Below are 16,168 nucleotides of genomic sequence, written 5' to 3'. Positions count from 1 at the left end.
GCTATTGCAGAAATTTCTTAATTTAGTTTTCTACCATAATCTTATAAATTCTAAGAATAATAAAATTTATTTTCTTATTCGAACATTATGGTGATGTTAGCCATAAAGCATGTAGAAATGTCTCATATGTTTTAGGGCCAGCATCATCACGGTAGTAGAATAAGTTTTATCCCTAAATGATGTGCAGAATATTCACAGAACACACACACACACACACACACACACACACACACACACACACACACACACACACACACACACACACACACCCCTTCCTTACAAGCCAAATGTTGCCTCAGAGAGTCAATAGTCTATAGGACTGCAGATTTTTAATGAAATCTGGGTTTATCCATCTAGAGCTCAAGTAAGGAGGAGGCAAAAGGAGAGAATGACATGATATAAAGAGCCTGGTGGCCAAGAAATATTCACAATCAGAAGGTCCCAGAGTTTAGTAGAAAGTTAACTGAGATCGGAAAAGTGTGTAAAGGAAAAGATAAGTAATTGCCTGGGTACAAGCATGGGAGAACCTAGGGTGGGGAGAGTGAGATGTTTTGTGTGTACTCTTTTAATCTGATGTTTTAAGAAAAATAGCTGTTTTCCATAAACTTCTTTCTATAGCAATAATTCATCTGTAACACCATTGTGCGGCATATGGTTTTTAAATATCATCTGTTGGATTTCAGAAAATTCATCTTTTGTTTTAGCTGAAAGGGATAGTGTAGATGATTTTTGGCTCCAAACTGCTACCCAAATCAAACGTTTTTTTTTTTTTTGCGGTACGCGGGCCTCTCACTGTCGCGGCCTCTCCCGTTGCAGAGCACAGGCTCCGGACGCGCAGGCGCAGCGGCCATGGCTCACGGGCCCAGCCGCTCCGCGGCACGTGGGATCCTCCCGGACCGGGGCACGAACCCGCGTCCCCTGCGTCGGCAGGCGGACTCTCAACCACTACGCCACCAGGGAAGCCCCGCAAATCAGCCTTTTGTGATTTGATACAACAATGTTTCCTTGACACCTTTCAGGAAATGAATTAAACCCACTTACATTTATTTATACGTTCGTTGTGGTTGTTTTAGTTCTCTCATATGGTTTTATGTTGAATATGTACTAAGTATATTTTTATTCACATAATTGGCCACTATAGGTTCCTCTGGTGACTTTTTTTCTATCCCTTTTCTCTCCTTTTTTCCCCCAATGCCTTTGCCGTTCAGATAGGCTTGCATTTTAAAAAATGGTTATCTTTATAATAATACCTTTATGTAAAACTCTAGGTCCCTCTTATTTGTCTATTCTCTATCTGTTTCCTACTGTGAACAATAGTGAAATTATCTATTAATCTCTTCTCTCTCTTTCCTCTTTCCTACCATCTAACATCCTTTAACATTTCTCTCTCTTCCCTAACATCTAATTTAACATCAGTCTTCAGTCACCCTGTTAATTTCTGTAGCACCTCTGTGAGCTGTTACTTTTTATATATTCTCACTCTTTCAGCATTTGATGGTTGCACTGTATCTATCTTGTCAGAGGATAGACCCCTTCCATACTATACCATGTAGTGCATGATCATAATGTAATGTTTGGACAAGTATTTGCAAAGTCGCCACTGACTACCAGTCTTTATGCTTTATACATCCTTTCCCTCTGTTGTTTAAAGCTTGTTCTCTAGTAGATTACAGATGAGAAGTTTATGGCAATATTTATTTTCTGAGTTTCTGTATGTTGACCATAGTTTAGTATCTCCTTTATATGTAAGGTCCGTTTGACTCATATTTTCTTTCCTTGGATATAACTTATCTTCTCCACGGTCTCCTGTCATTAAGTGTCATTAAGTGATAAGTGATTCTGTCTTCTGTCATTAAGTGATTCAATCAAAAGTCTGATTACAATTTTTGTTTTTCCCTTTATAAATGACTTGGTCCTTTGCTCTGAGGCCCTGAGGATTTCTTCTTCATTAAAGTACAGTAGTTTTACTGGAATATCTCTCTGTGATATCCCTTATGGTCTGATTTTCCCGGGTACCGGGGTGCCCTTCTAACATGTAGTTTTGTCTTTTAAAAAACCACAAAACTTTAGAAACACTTTACTCTGTTTCTTCTGTTGCATTGCTTTGGTCTTCTTTTTCATTGACTTATTACAAGCATGTTGTGTCTTTGTTTCTTTTCTATTGCTCTCACTTTCTGTCAACTTAAAAAAACCCTTTAACTACTTAAGAACATAATTTTTTCTGTATCTTCCAAATTTTAATACATATCAATTGTTTTTATTTAATCTTATGCTACTTCTGTTTTGGCCTTTGTTTTTGAAAAAAACAAACCCTTCATTTTTAACTCTTTCCTTAGCACTTCTACCTTTCTTCTCAAATCTTCCATTTCTCTAATCATCTCATTTTTGTTTTTTCCTAAATATTAATTATGCCATTTTTGTAGCTCCTATTTAAAAAAAAAAAACTCTTTTACTTCACTTAGAAACATTAGGTTAGTATTTTCCTCTGTTTTGTGGGCATGCCTTTATAAGTGTTAGCATTATAGGGATTTTTTTCCTACTCTTTTTTCTGTATTTATAATTAAGTTATTGGAAGTGAGTTTTACTGTCCTTTTAGGAAGGAGATGTAGTTGAAGATACCTTGTATAGCCTCACAGTGCTGGGGTCCCTCTTTTCGTTCGTTTGTGTGAAGTGATAAAAAATGTGGTGACCACTTGGTTTGCTTCCACCTTTTGGCTGCTGTGAACAAGGGTGTACAGATATCTCTTCCAGGCCCTGTTGTCAATTCTTTTGGTTATAAACCTGAAATGGAATTGCTGGATTATATGATTCAATTGAATAGGTAAACAAAATGTGGTACATACATACAGAGGAATATTATACAGCCTTAAAAAGGAAGGAAATTCTGACACATGCGACAACATGGGTGGACCGTGAGGACATTATGCTCAGTGAAATAAGCGAGTTACAGGAGGACGAATACAGTATGATGCCATTCTTATGAGGTGTTTAAAGTAGTCCAATTCATAGAGACAGAAAGTAGAAGTGTGGTTGCCAGAGGCTGAGAGGAGGTGGAAATTAGGAAGTTATTATTTAATGGGTGCAGAGGTTCAGTTTTGAAGGATGAAAAGTTCTGTGGATGGATGATGGTGACGGTTGTATAACAATGTGAATGTGCTTAATGCTACTGAACTTTATGCTTAAAATGGTGAAAATGGTAAATTTTATGTATATTTTACTACAACTTAAAAAAAAAAAAATAAATATGATAGTGTCCATTTTGAGATCTTGCCCCCTCTGATTTCAACTCTCTTTTACCTCTGCTTTCTCTTTCCTTTGTCTGTACTGTCCTTGTCCTGTTCAGCTGGGACTCTACTCCCACTGGTCTCTTCGTAGAGGAGGGTCACGTCCCATGGACTGGAGTCTTCGAAGCCCAGTCCTCGTCCCTCTGTCATCCTTGTCTGGCCGCTGATTTTCCCATGAGCACCTGGCAGCAGCTTAGGTCAGCATCCACCCCCTGCTTCCTCCTGCAGCTTGTGACAGCTTAGCTGACGTAGCCGTGGTGATTTGCCCATCTGCTGCTCTGTAGGGTCTCTTAGGGGTGCCTTGTCACCTAAGTTTAGTGTACATTTTGTGGATTTGGGGTTTTATTATCCTGGTATTTGTCTGCTTTTCTGTGGTAATTTGGGGGGATTCAGAGCTTTGCTACCACCACCACCTACTTTGAGTCTTTAATTAAGCTTTTGATTTTTTTCCTTTTCTTCTTTTGTTTCTTTTCTTTTCTTCCATTCTATTTTTTTCTTAGAAAAAAAAACCCCAACACTTAAAAATCAGAGAAAGAAATCCTAACATAATCAATTGATAAAATGGATATTTTTCGAAGTGTTCAAAATAGGGTCTTTCCTAAACGTGTCCAATTTCTAACACTTTCTATATTCTAGAATAAAAACATTTGATGCTTAAGATGATGGTCTTCTATGATCTCATATAAATGAATTTTTAAATTAGATTTGCTCAGGAAAGCTGATCAATGCATATCTTTCCCTCATTAACATGAGTTAAAACAACATTTTAAGATCCATCTTTGTTTAATTAGAAAGAATTCTGTAAATGTCCTGATTGAGATTTTAGTGTGTATCTATTTAATGATAGGGAACAGCTCTTCTACACAGTTAACGTGTGGTTAAATTTAAACTTTACTTTTCTATCATTCACAGTTTTTCCTCCTTCACTGGTCTCTTCTCAGTTCCTTCCTTGTTTAAACCTTCCTACCACCTCCCTCCGTACCTCCACGTTGGCTGGCCCAGCGACATGCACACATATGTGTTCAATACATTTTCTTAGAAATAAAAATTGTTTTTCTATTTTCCAATGCTTTTTTCTAAGAAACGGATGAGGACACTGGCCTTATAAAATGTCAGTTCTCTTAAAGAAGAAATTCTAGCGATGAAAACCACATTTAACAATTATGGAAGGTTTTTGTCTTTTCATTGTTTCTAGCTGGTTCAACTTTATTCACTGTGAAATTATAATGTAAATTAAAATGTCTGTTCCTCTTTGTTTTAGCTGAGTTAATGCTATTCAAAATTGTCTTGCAGATATTCAGAAATAATAGCACTTTTGCACATCATTTCTGGAAGCATTTAATGCAAACGAATCTAGCTGTTATCATCAGTAGCTGTAGGCTACTGACTTCTGTGGATCTTTTTAAAAAGGACTGGCCAATCCCTCTTATTGATGTGGAAGAACTTATAGTGAAGTGACAGACATTAAGATTCATGGGATTCCTGCCCCCTTTTCACGGAACCTGCTCAGCCTCCCATCCATAAATTAAATTATTTAGACACGTGTTAAAGAACAGGCTTCAGGAACAAAAGGGACAACCAAATGATGGCATTAGCTTAATTGCTCCATAGCTGGAGACAGCTCAGAATTGCTGGGAATATATCCAAGAATATTTAGAAGAATCTTTGAGGAGAATACTCTCTGGCTTTTGATTTTTTCCACTCTGAAACTCTCTCTTTCCTTCCTTCCCTCCTTCCCCCCTCCCTCTTACACACACACACACACACACACACACACACACACACACACACACGCAAACCCTTTCTTCCCACTCTGTTTCAAAACACTGCAAGCAATAGTCTTGAGTGTCTTTTGTTCTAAAAACAGCTGACCTTCCAGGGAAAATAACAGAGAGGAACAGAAAAGGAAAGGTGTAATAGTGTAAAAGTTTTACTAGACAAATTTTATGAAATCAAATATTGCCTGTTTCTTTTTGATACATTTAAGTTGCCTTTAGCTTCATGGCAAAAAGTTACATAGTCAAGATGTATAGTTTTTCTACCAGCAAATCAACATTGAATTATCTTAATTATGGTCTTTGGAGTGAGCTTGCCTTAGAAAACCTGCAGTGTTTTATTCCTGTGTTTCCCTCCTCCTTTTTTGATACTAGGATGTATGCCCTAAACTCAGGAATAACTCTGGGTGGTGATTTATGAAGGTATTGTATTAATATCTTTGGTTTTTGGTCTGTAATGAATATCATGGTGGTGATTATTTAGAGTTGCCTCTCATCTATAAATGCAGTTCAGGAAATCCATGGAAAATAGCTTATTTTCTACAGGATTCACTGTAGAAGTAAATGTTTAAAATAGTTTTATATCTATCTATCTATTTATTTATTTGGCTGCGTTGGGTCTTAGTTGTGGCATGCGGGCTCTTCATTGCGGCATGCAGGATCTTTCGTTGCAGTGCGTGGGCTCTTAGTTGCAGCGCGCAGGCTTCTCTCTAGTTGTGGTGTGTAGGTATTCTCTTCTCTAGTTGAGGCACGCAAGCTCAGTAGTTGTGGCACGTGGGCTTAGTTGCCCCGCGGCATGTGGGATCTTAGTTCCCCAACCAGGGATCGAACCCAAGTCCCCTGCATTGGAAGGCATATTCTTTACCACTGGACCACCAGGGAAGCCCCTAAATATATTTTTTTAGACTGTATTTCTAAGAGTAGACTTATTTTTTTGCCTAGAAAATGCATGCTACTGACCACCAGCCATTTCCTTGATCTTTTATGTGGTCATGAGAAAATGTGGTCTTGATTCCCCTGTGTCCGCACTTGGACCCATTCCTACCAACAATGGGCTTTGGGGGGAAAATATCCTATGGAAGACTCTCATTCACGTATGGAAGCAGCTAGTGTCTATGGCAACTGAAGGAATCTAGTCAAAATCGTGTCTCTTGTGAGCCTTCCAAAGTAGTCAGACTTTCCAATATCAATCATTCCCTTTGATTCATGCATGATATTGTTCCACAGAGGGAACAAGGAAATTCTGCTAATGTAGATGGATCTGTAGTTTGCTTTCCTAGATGCAGGAGACATCTAGCCCTGCTCATACAGAGGAGTGGCTGCTAACAGCTTGAGGAGGGACTTGAGGAAAGGAAGGCCTTCCAACTCCACTTAGATTCCTAGGTCTCCGATTCCTTCCTGTGATGCAGGTCCCCCGTGGGCTTGGGGGTCTTCTGGGTGGGGTGCTGGTGAACAACGAGCTCCTGTGAGAATCTGAGGATCTGCCGTGCAATAGATACGGTCTGTAGGAGAAACACAGTCCTGTACCTCAGTCTCCTTTTTGTAAATGTACATGAGTGTCTTTGTGATTAAAAAATATAAAACCAGGCAAGATTATTACCGGAGCCAATAACTATTTGTCATTATTTATTTTCTCAATCAATAGGTGCCAATAATGTAGGCCTTATTATGTGGAGCTTATGTGCAATTTTTGGTGCTTCAAAGGTGCCCTTATGCTGGAGAAAGTTGGGAAATTTGGGTCCAGAGTATATGGAGCGTTGAGAAGTGGCCCCAGGGTCACCATCCGATTCTGAGTGGCTTGGTTGGCGGAGGAGAAGGGCCACCCATGGTCTCTGCAGATAGCGGGCAGTATGTGCCAGGTATGCTTTGTTTTGTTTGGTTAGCAAAAGAGTTTAAGGGAGTGATTTCTAACCAAGTGCTCTTGTTGATGAGCTTGGAATTTTTTTAATTGCTAGAAGCAAGTTAATGATCCAGGGCATTTGGTGGTTTATGTAAAACCTTTTTCGCACTTTAAAGAGATAAAAATGTCTTTTTACCTCCAGTTGAAATTAGCAAATATCGATACGCCACAATACCTTGTTAAAAGATAGTTTAATGTTTGTACATGACAATTGGTAATATTATTTTCTGTATGAAACTGAACAATGTACAACGGCTTGATCTGCACACACCTGAACTTACAATGCCCTAATTAAATACGGACTTTACAAATCCATACCGGATACTTCAGCTGCTTTTCATAAATTAACTTTGTTCAAATAATAACAAAACTTCCTCTCTTTTTAATAGGAAAAATATGTATGCTTTCAGGGAGCTCTGGAAAGTGCCTCTAGCTTGAATATGTTTTGTATTTCCTATCTGTGCAATGGAATCTGTTAAAGGATATTGACCCGATGCCACACCATGTTTCAATTCAATGACTGTGAGCATTTCTATTTTTAAACAGGAGAGTCTACAGAAAAGAACCATACTAAGGTAGAAACAGGAGAACCATCTTTTTGTCTGTTTGTTTACGTTTCATTAAACAGCATCGTGCTATTTGTTTTGGCTCATTCAATAGGTCATCTTGATGTTTTTCTTCTTTTCTTTTTTGTTTTGGCTGCTTTGGGTCTTCGTTACTGCGTGTGGGCTTTCTCTAATTGCGGCGAGCAGGGGCCACTCTTCATCGCGGTGTGCGGGCCTCTCACTGTCGCGGCCTCTCTTGTTGCGGAGCACAGGCTCCAGACGTGCAGGCTCAGTGGCCACGGCTCACGGGCTTAGTTGCTCCGCGGCATGTGGGATCTTCCCGGACCAGGGCTCGAACCTGCGTCCCCTGCATTGGCAGGCAGCTTCTTAATCACTGCGCAACCCGGGAAGCCCCCTTATTTGAGCTAATTCATGAAGGCAGCGCATTGCTGGTTGTTCCATGGGGCAGGGACACGACCTTGGCCAGCACTGTCCCACAGTCACTTCCTGTGCTCAGCCCACATGACAGTCCATTGACCTGACTCAGTGAGTGTTATTACTAAGAGCCTGGTGCTTTGCATTTTGCATCTTGTTGAAATTAGGAAAAGAAGAGTCAGAGGACACCTGATCTCCAGTCTGCTGCAGGCTTCTGCTCTGTAGGTGTGACTTCAGAGTACCTGGCCAGTGTAGGAAGTCCTTCTGAGCTCTGGAGGTCCTCAGACCCTGTTCTGAATTTCCGATGTGTTACTAAGTAGCTGTGTGCTCCTGGTGGAAACACGTCAAACTTCTCTAGGTTCCTTTTTTTTTTTTTTTTTAAGGTTCTTTTTTTTGGTCTATAAAATATGCACGTGTAATAGCACCAATTTCACTAGGCTGTTGTGAGAATTAAACGGGTTAATTCACGCAAAGTAGTTTTATTTATTTACTTAACAAACATGTATTATGCATCTGTTGTATGCCCAGTGCAGTCCTAGGCACTTGGAATATATCAGTGAAGCAAAGACATCTCCCTCTCTCCTTTCCCAAATTTGTGTGTTCTCTGAAGAGAGGGGATGGGAAAGAAAGGAAAATAAACAATGGATATAAGTATAACAAATAAGTAAATTTCTAGAAAGTCGTAAGCAGAATGTGAAACAGGGTGTATGGATTGGGAATATTTGGGAAAAGCCAACCGCAATTTTAAAAGTGGGTATCAGGTTAGGCTCCATCCAGAAGCTGACATCTGAGCATAGACTCAGGGAAGTGAGATCGTTGGCCTCGTGGAGATCTGGGGAGCATCAGCGTCCCCCAGGGTCTGGGAGCAGCCGAGAGGCCTGGGTGGCTGAAGGAGAGAGGATGGTGAGAAGGCCTGAGAGGTAACAGGATGGGGCCTTCATCAGGATCCTAGCATTAGTGGCTGCCCTGGGTGCCACTGCAGGGTTGGAGCCCAGCAGTGGTGTGACATAGCTCAGGCTTAGAAGGCTGGCCCTCAAAGCTGTCCTGAGCATAGACATTGCAGAGGGGAGGGCAGAAATGGGGCTGCCACCGTCATCTCAGTGAGGGAGGGTAGGGATGAGCGGGATGTCGGAGAGAAGAGGCCGTATCCTGGAAGGAGTTTGTGGTGAGCCAACAAGAGGTCCTGACAGAATGGATGACAGACTGAATACGGATCCTGATGTTTAACCAGCACTCACCAAAGAGTCATAAAATCAATAGTTTTTCACGATTACCTAATAAGATGCGTGTGGAGGCTGCTTGCCTGGCAGTGGGGTAAAGGGCCAGGCGGGAAGGTGACAACGTCTGTCTCTGGAAATAAACGAAACCACTTCTCGGGCTCCCTGACCAACAGAGCATCACTGCTCGCCCCTCTTCCTGCCTCCCCGGCTCTCCCAGGCTTGTCTAACTGATGCTGGACCATCAACAAGAAATAGACGGTGCTTTCTTTTCCTTGTAAAATGATTGCTGCCTGGTAAGATGTTGGTGTGGAGAGCTCAGCTCCGTGCTGCCTGGACCTCTGACCTCCTGAAGCTGGGAGACAAGAGCTGTGTTGTTTCAGTGCAAAGTTTGTGAGAATGCACTCTGCAGCAAAGAAAACCAATCCGGTAAACACAGCATCGGGTGGGTGGGCGCCTCTTCCTCCAGTTCTGCATCCCCCTTGCTGCTCACGGCCTGAGCTGAGGCGACGTCTTCTCACCCAACCGCCCTGTCCCCGACCCCATCAGTCACAGAGCACCATATGCTCCCTTTCAGCACTTCTTGGTTTTATCCCTTCTCCATCCCACTAGCTGCTATCCTAGACCTTAATCTTCTCAACCCACATTTATGATACGTATAGAGCTTTCTAACTAATTTTCCCCTTTCTGGGTTTTCCTTTTATCCTAGGTCTGCGTACAGCTGGACAAGTCTTTCCAAAGCTGACTTAAATATGGAAATTCTCTTTTAAGACATAATAGCTTGTTTATTCTTTTACCATTTCATTCAGATATATAGTTTTTGGGAGCCTACCAGGTACCAATTGTGATGCCGGAATTTGCATGTAGGAAGGCCTTGGAAGGCATCCATCTAGAGGTGAAAACAATCTGGAAATAAAAGACTGACCTACACACTAGGAAAGAGTCTTATTAGAAATACGTGCAGACTCACAGACGTAGAAAACAAACCTATGGTTACCACAGGGGAAAGGTGGGGGAGGGATAAATGAGGAGGTTGGGATTAACAGATACACACGACCCTCTATAAAACAGATAATCAACAAGGACCTGCTGTAGAGCACAGGGAACTCTACTCAGTGCTCTATAATAACCTATATGGGAAGAGAATCTGAGAAAGAATAGATACACGTATATGCATAACCGAATCCCTTGGCTGTACCCCGGAAACTAACACAACACTGTGAATCAACTCTAATATAAAATAAAAATGAAAAAAATAAACATATGCAGTGCTGTAGGTGCAAAATACAGTTGTGTATTTTAGGGCGTCAGGGAAGGCGTTACTGAATTTCCTTCATCTTGCGGTCACTGATCCTGGTCTATCGTTGCTTTTTCTTCCAGGACCTTTCACTCCTCTCATCCAATCCCTTCTATTCCTTCCGGCTTCCTTCTCTCCTGGAGCTCTTCTCTCTGCCCATGTGGCATCCTCTGGTCATCCTCAGACACAGACTGTATTTTTCTTCAGTGCATTCTTATAGTTCTGAGTACCTGCAGCAAGTCAGTGACGGTGTGATCACTTAACAAACAAACAAACACCTTAAGGCCCTTTTTCTTCTTAAACGTCTGAACACCTCAAGGAGAAAGATATCTACATGTTGCATCTTTCACACAGGGCAGGTAACTGCTGGTGGACTTGATTTCATTTTCTTTAATGTAGTAAAAATATATTGTTTTATAAAACTACATGAGCTCAAAAGACAATTTTAACTGAATAAATTTATTTCAACTGAGGAAAAAATACTTTTTATGTTTCTGAGGACATCTCAGTCATAAACAGCTCTTGTGAGTCCTTTGAAGGGAAGGGGGGATGTGTGCACCTACTTTATTGATTTCTCAGAAAAGAGTGTGTGTTTTTCTCCTTAAGTTTCACACAGATTTTACCAACATAATGGTAAGTGTATTTTTTTATTCCACTGGGACTATCTGAAATGTACATGGTTTTCCGGAGACAAATATTTCTGATTTCACAAAGCCAGAGGTTGCTTTAAATATTTGTTTACTTGTTTCTTAGCAGCCCTCTAATTGGAAGAGTTAGAAATTAAAAATGTGCAGGACCTAAGGGTGCCCCAGAGGAGGGCATCAGTTTTACTAAGGGGTTAGAAAATTGTACCTATGAAGAAAGCACACAGAATTATACATTTTCCCAGTAATTCCAGGATGATTGGACATTACAGATTTGCTTACTTAATAACATTAATAAATGTTAATACACACTCACCATAATAACTACTGAAAGGTAAAAACTGCTATGGTATTAGTAGAAATGGAAAAATTACTTGATAAAGTTCTACATGTTCATTATTTTTTTTTTAAAAGTTCTTAGCAAGCTCTTAATAGAAACTTTTCTAACAAATAATGTGTGTTCCTTTTTTATAAAGATCTGTACAAAATTTTATAATTAACGGTGGCAATTTAGATCCATCCCATCGAAGTCAGAAATAATATAAGGTTGCCAATTATCACTCCTTCTACTAAAGTTTAAAGAAAAGAAAAAAAAGAAGTATAAAAATTGGATATGGAGAGACTAAGATGTCTTAGGTAAGGGATCAGATTGCCTCCGGACAAATCCAAAATAACCTGCTGGTCTGCAGCCATAAGGGAATCTAGCACATTTGCTGAGAATGAGATCAAGATACAAAAATCAATAGCGCTTTTATACACTAATAATAACCACTATAACCAAGATCCCACTCACAATGTCAACAAGATTTATAGGAATAAATCTACCAAGTATGTGCAAAATCTTTACAGAGAAAATTATAAGACATTTACTGAATATTTGAATCAGTGGAGGGTCATTCCCTTTTCACAGCTAGAAAATACTTGATCTTAAATTTACTAATATTTTCCAAATGAGTCTTGCAGTTCCGCTGAATTCAATCAAAATCTAAAGCAAGTTTTTCAAAGACCTGTACAAAGTGATGCTAAAATTCACATAGAAGAGCAGAGGGCCGGGGGTAGGTAGAAAAGTTTGAAGAATTATAAGGTTGAGGAACTTGCCCTTCCAGATATCATGATTGATTATAAATCCACAGTAATTAAGAAAGTGTTACTTGAAATAATGGTCTTATTATATATTAAATTCCTACATTTACATATTTCTTTTTCTGGGCTCTTTATTTCAATTTAACTTTTTGTCTATGTTTGTTTTATATGTAATTGTTTTAATTACTGGATTTTTTATAATACCATTTATTTAATGTCTGGTAAAATTAGCTCCCTCTTATTGTACTTTTCCCCTAGAATTTTCCTGGCTATTCTGCTATAAATTGTTTTTCCCTGGTGTACTTTTTTATTTTTTAAATTTTTAAAAAATTAAAAATTTTTTGGCCATGCCACGTGGCACACAGGATCTTGGTTCCCCTTAGTTCCCCGACCAGGGATCAAACCCAAGACCCCTGCAGTGGAAGATCAAAGTCTTAACTACTGGACCTCCAGGGAAGTCCCTGTGAGTCTTTGGCAGTGCTTCCTTTTCCTTTTGGAAAACGTTGTTAAATTATAGTACTTTATAAGAGATATTCTATAGCCATAAAAGTGAATGAGGAACCTCTTTAAATACTGATATGGAATGATATCGAAGATATATTGTTAAGGGGAAAATCAAGGTGTAGAACAGTATGTATAGTATACTGTCATTTTAGTAAAAAATAAAAGAGAGGGAGGTATGTTTTTATTATTTGGAGTAATATGGAAGGAGATATAAGAAGTTGCTAGTTCCTGCTCCTTCTGGGGAGGAAAATTGGGAGAGGGAAGGGAGAATTTTCATTCTGTGCTCTTTTGTACCTTTTAAGTTTTGAATCATGTAAAGGTTCTACTTCTTGCCTAATTGCTGTGGCTAGGACTTCCATTACTGTGTTGAATGGGAGTGGTGAAGGGTGGGCATTCTTGTCTTGTTGTTGATCTTAGAAAGAGCTTTCAGTCTTCCACCACTGAGTATGATGTTGGCTGTGGATTTTTCATGTATGGTTTTTACTATGTTGAGGTAGTTTCCTCCTATTCCTAGTTTTTTGAGTATTTTTATCATGAAGGGGTGTTGAGTTTTGTCGGATGTTTTTTCTGTATTAATTGACATGATCATGTTTTTCACCTTCATTCTGTAAATGTGGTCTATCACACATATTGATTTGTATATGTTGAGCCAAACTTGCATTTCAGGAATAAATCCTACTTGGTCATGGTGAAAAAAAAAAAAAAAAAAGAAAAAAAGAAAGTGTTGTATTATTATCAAAATAGACACATAGACTGGTGAATGGAATACAGAGCTCAGAATCAGGCTGTCTTAGTTTCCTAGGATTCTCATAACAAAGTACCAAAAGCTGGGGGGCTTAAAACAACAGAAATGTATTTTCTTACGGTTCTGGGATCTAGAAGTCCAAAATCAAGGTGTCTTCAGGGCTGTGCTCCTTCTGAAGGCTCGAGGGAAGAATACCCCTTGCCTCTCCCAGCTCCCGGAGTTTGCTGGCAATCACTGATATTCCTTGGCTTAGATGTGTCCCTCCGATCTCTGCCTTCATTGTCACGTGACCTTCTCCCCTGAGGGTCTCTGTGTCTAATTTCCTTTTTCGGATCCGGGCACCAGTCATTGGATTAGGGCCCACCTTACTTCAGTATGATCTCATCTTAATATTATTACACCTGATCCTATTTCCAAACAAAGTCATACTCACAGCCATCAGGGGTTAGACTTGAACTTATCTTTTTATGGGACATGATTCAGCCTACAACACAGACAGGTGCGTGTATGAAATATTGGTATGATAAAGGTTGCATTACACAGCTGTGGAGAATGGCTGCCATTTCAATTAAATAAGTGGTGCTGGAAAAACTGGTTGTTTATATGTATCAAGAAAATGACGGTGTGCTCCCCAGGGGGACACAGCATTTATCAGGGGAAGATCCCACAGAGCAGAAGTGGTTGCAGGTACACAAATCCCCCACTGGCCACACTCACAGGGCGGTGCACAGGGCTCCATCACGACCAGCTTCTGGCTATGAAAGGAACACGCTGTGTCATCGGAGCTGGCATCCCTGCCTTGGGACCCGAGGCCGATTCTGGGCCGCTAGCCTGTCCCTCACCTCAGTCTTCTCGCAGGATATTTGACACAGAAAGATCCTGCTTGGAAGGTGACGAACTCCCCTGAATGGGCTCATTCCTGAACAAGTGAACCCTTCCCTCTCACTAATCAGAAGTTAAATGAAATTAAGTTACTACTTCTCACCACACCACCGTGAATGACAAGGGATTTATGGATTGAAATGTGAAAAGCAAAACTTAAAAACTTTCAGGACACGGCTTCCTTGGTGGCGCAGTGATTGAGAGTCCGTCTGCCGATGCAGGGGATGCAGGTTCGAGCCCTGGTCCGGGAAGATCCCACATGCTGCGGAGCGGCTGGGCCCGTGAGCCATGGCCGCTGAGCCTGCGCGTCCGGAGCCTGTGCTCCGCAACGGGAGAGGCCACAACAGTGAGGCCCGCGTACCACAAAAACAAAAACAAACAAAAAAAACTTTCAGGACATATAAGCGAATACCTTAACATCGATGTGGAATATATTAAAGTGTGTTTCCTGATGTACAGTGAATGGACCGAAATCCAGTCAATGGTGTGGAACTCATGATTAAAGCCAGGGGAGCTTGTCCAGATAAGCTGTTCCGTGAGCAGGATGGAAGACATCCTGTGGTCACCAGGCTAAGTGCTCAGCTGCCATATGGGGTGTCCGGTTTATGCCTGGGCATCCATAGGCACCAGCATCACACTTCTCCTCAAAGAAATGTGTTCCCACATCGGAAATCTCCGATGATTAAGAACTCCTATCTATACTGAATTGAAATCTGTCTCAAAATTTCCTCCAATCAAAAAGTATGAAATCTCTATCATGTGTTAGGAAATATAATGATGAATAAGGCATGTTCCCTGCCCTTAAAGAGTGCTCATATTAGCAGGAGAGACTGATATTAGACAATAAACTTCATACAAAGTGATGTAGGAAGCAAGACACATTTGGAAAACAGAGGATCAGAGGAAAGATGTTAATGGAACTGGAGAAGGCTCCATGGAGGAGGCAGTATTTATGCTGGATTATAAAAGCTCAATCAGAACATTGCAATGATGTGTGTGTGTGTGTGTGTGTGTGTGTGTGTGTGTGTGTGTGTGTGTGTGTGTGTGTTTTGGAAGGTGAGAAAGAATGGATTTTCAGAGATACTGTCCTTATCAGAGCTTCAGATATTTGGAGGCAGCTATCAAGTGCCTGGAGGTTATGACATGGCCAGACACTCATGGCAATTCAAGTTACACATTTTTATTACCTTTAGGTCAAGCATCCCTTCTTTGAACTATTCCTATGTGACATAGTTTTGAAGCATCTCCACTTTACTGGAAATACATAAACTCTTTATGTTATCATTCTGATTTTCCAAATTTAATGTCCATTAACTAGACACAACAGAAGAAGAAGCGCTGCGACAGCTCCCATCAGTTCGGTGGAGGACTCGGGCTGGCCCACGCCTGTGTGCACAAGCTGATGGGTTTACCTTCTCCCCCTCAGCGACGGCACAGAAGTCAGCCATGGGGGCGTATTCACTCGGTGGAAATTGACAAACCAGGGCTGCTTTTTTTTTTTTTTTTTCCCATCCACGGACCAGCTCACCACTGCCAGACAGAGAAGAGCTGTCACGTCCTTCAGTTTGTGTCCTTGACTCGGAAGGGAATCTAAGATAACGCTATCTGTTCTGTGAGGTTTCTCCACAATGTTGACTCAAATTGAACTTCTTGTCAAGTCTTATGTCATTTCTTTTTTTCGTGCTATTAAATAAACAGCCTTCATAATAAGCAAATGTTCTAAATAAAGAAAAGAAAATCACCTGCAATCGTTTATTTCAAGTCTGTCTGCCTCCTCTTTCGTTTTTATTTTTAACAAAATTATGCACACATATAGTTTAATCAATTTGTGCTGCGAGTTTTTAAAGAAAGCTCAGC

General features: G+C 40.5%; 1 long non-coding RNA gene across 1 annotated transcript in view; it reads left to right on the top strand.

Moving 5' to 3' along the window:
• Positions 1-15,773, top strand: part of LOC136792102 (uncharacterized) — a 42,911-nt gene extending 27,138 nt beyond the window's left edge. The window contains exon 3 of the long non-coding RNA XR_010835269.1: positions 15,630-15,773. This is a non-coding gene — a long non-coding RNA (uncharacterized lncRNA). The remainder of the gene's footprint in view (positions 1-15,629) is intronic.
• Positions 15,774-16,168: the final 395 nt, after the last annotated feature.

Source organism: Kogia breviceps, chromosome 11, assembly GCF_026419965.1.
Source record: "Kogia breviceps isolate mKogBre1 chromosome 11, mKogBre1 haplotype 1, whole genome shotgun sequence".
NCBI lineage: Eukaryota > Metazoa > Chordata > Mammalia > Artiodactyla > Physeteridae > Kogia > Kogia breviceps.
Note: the sequence above shows the minus strand (reverse complement) of the source record. Positions and strands in the feature narration are given on the sequence as shown.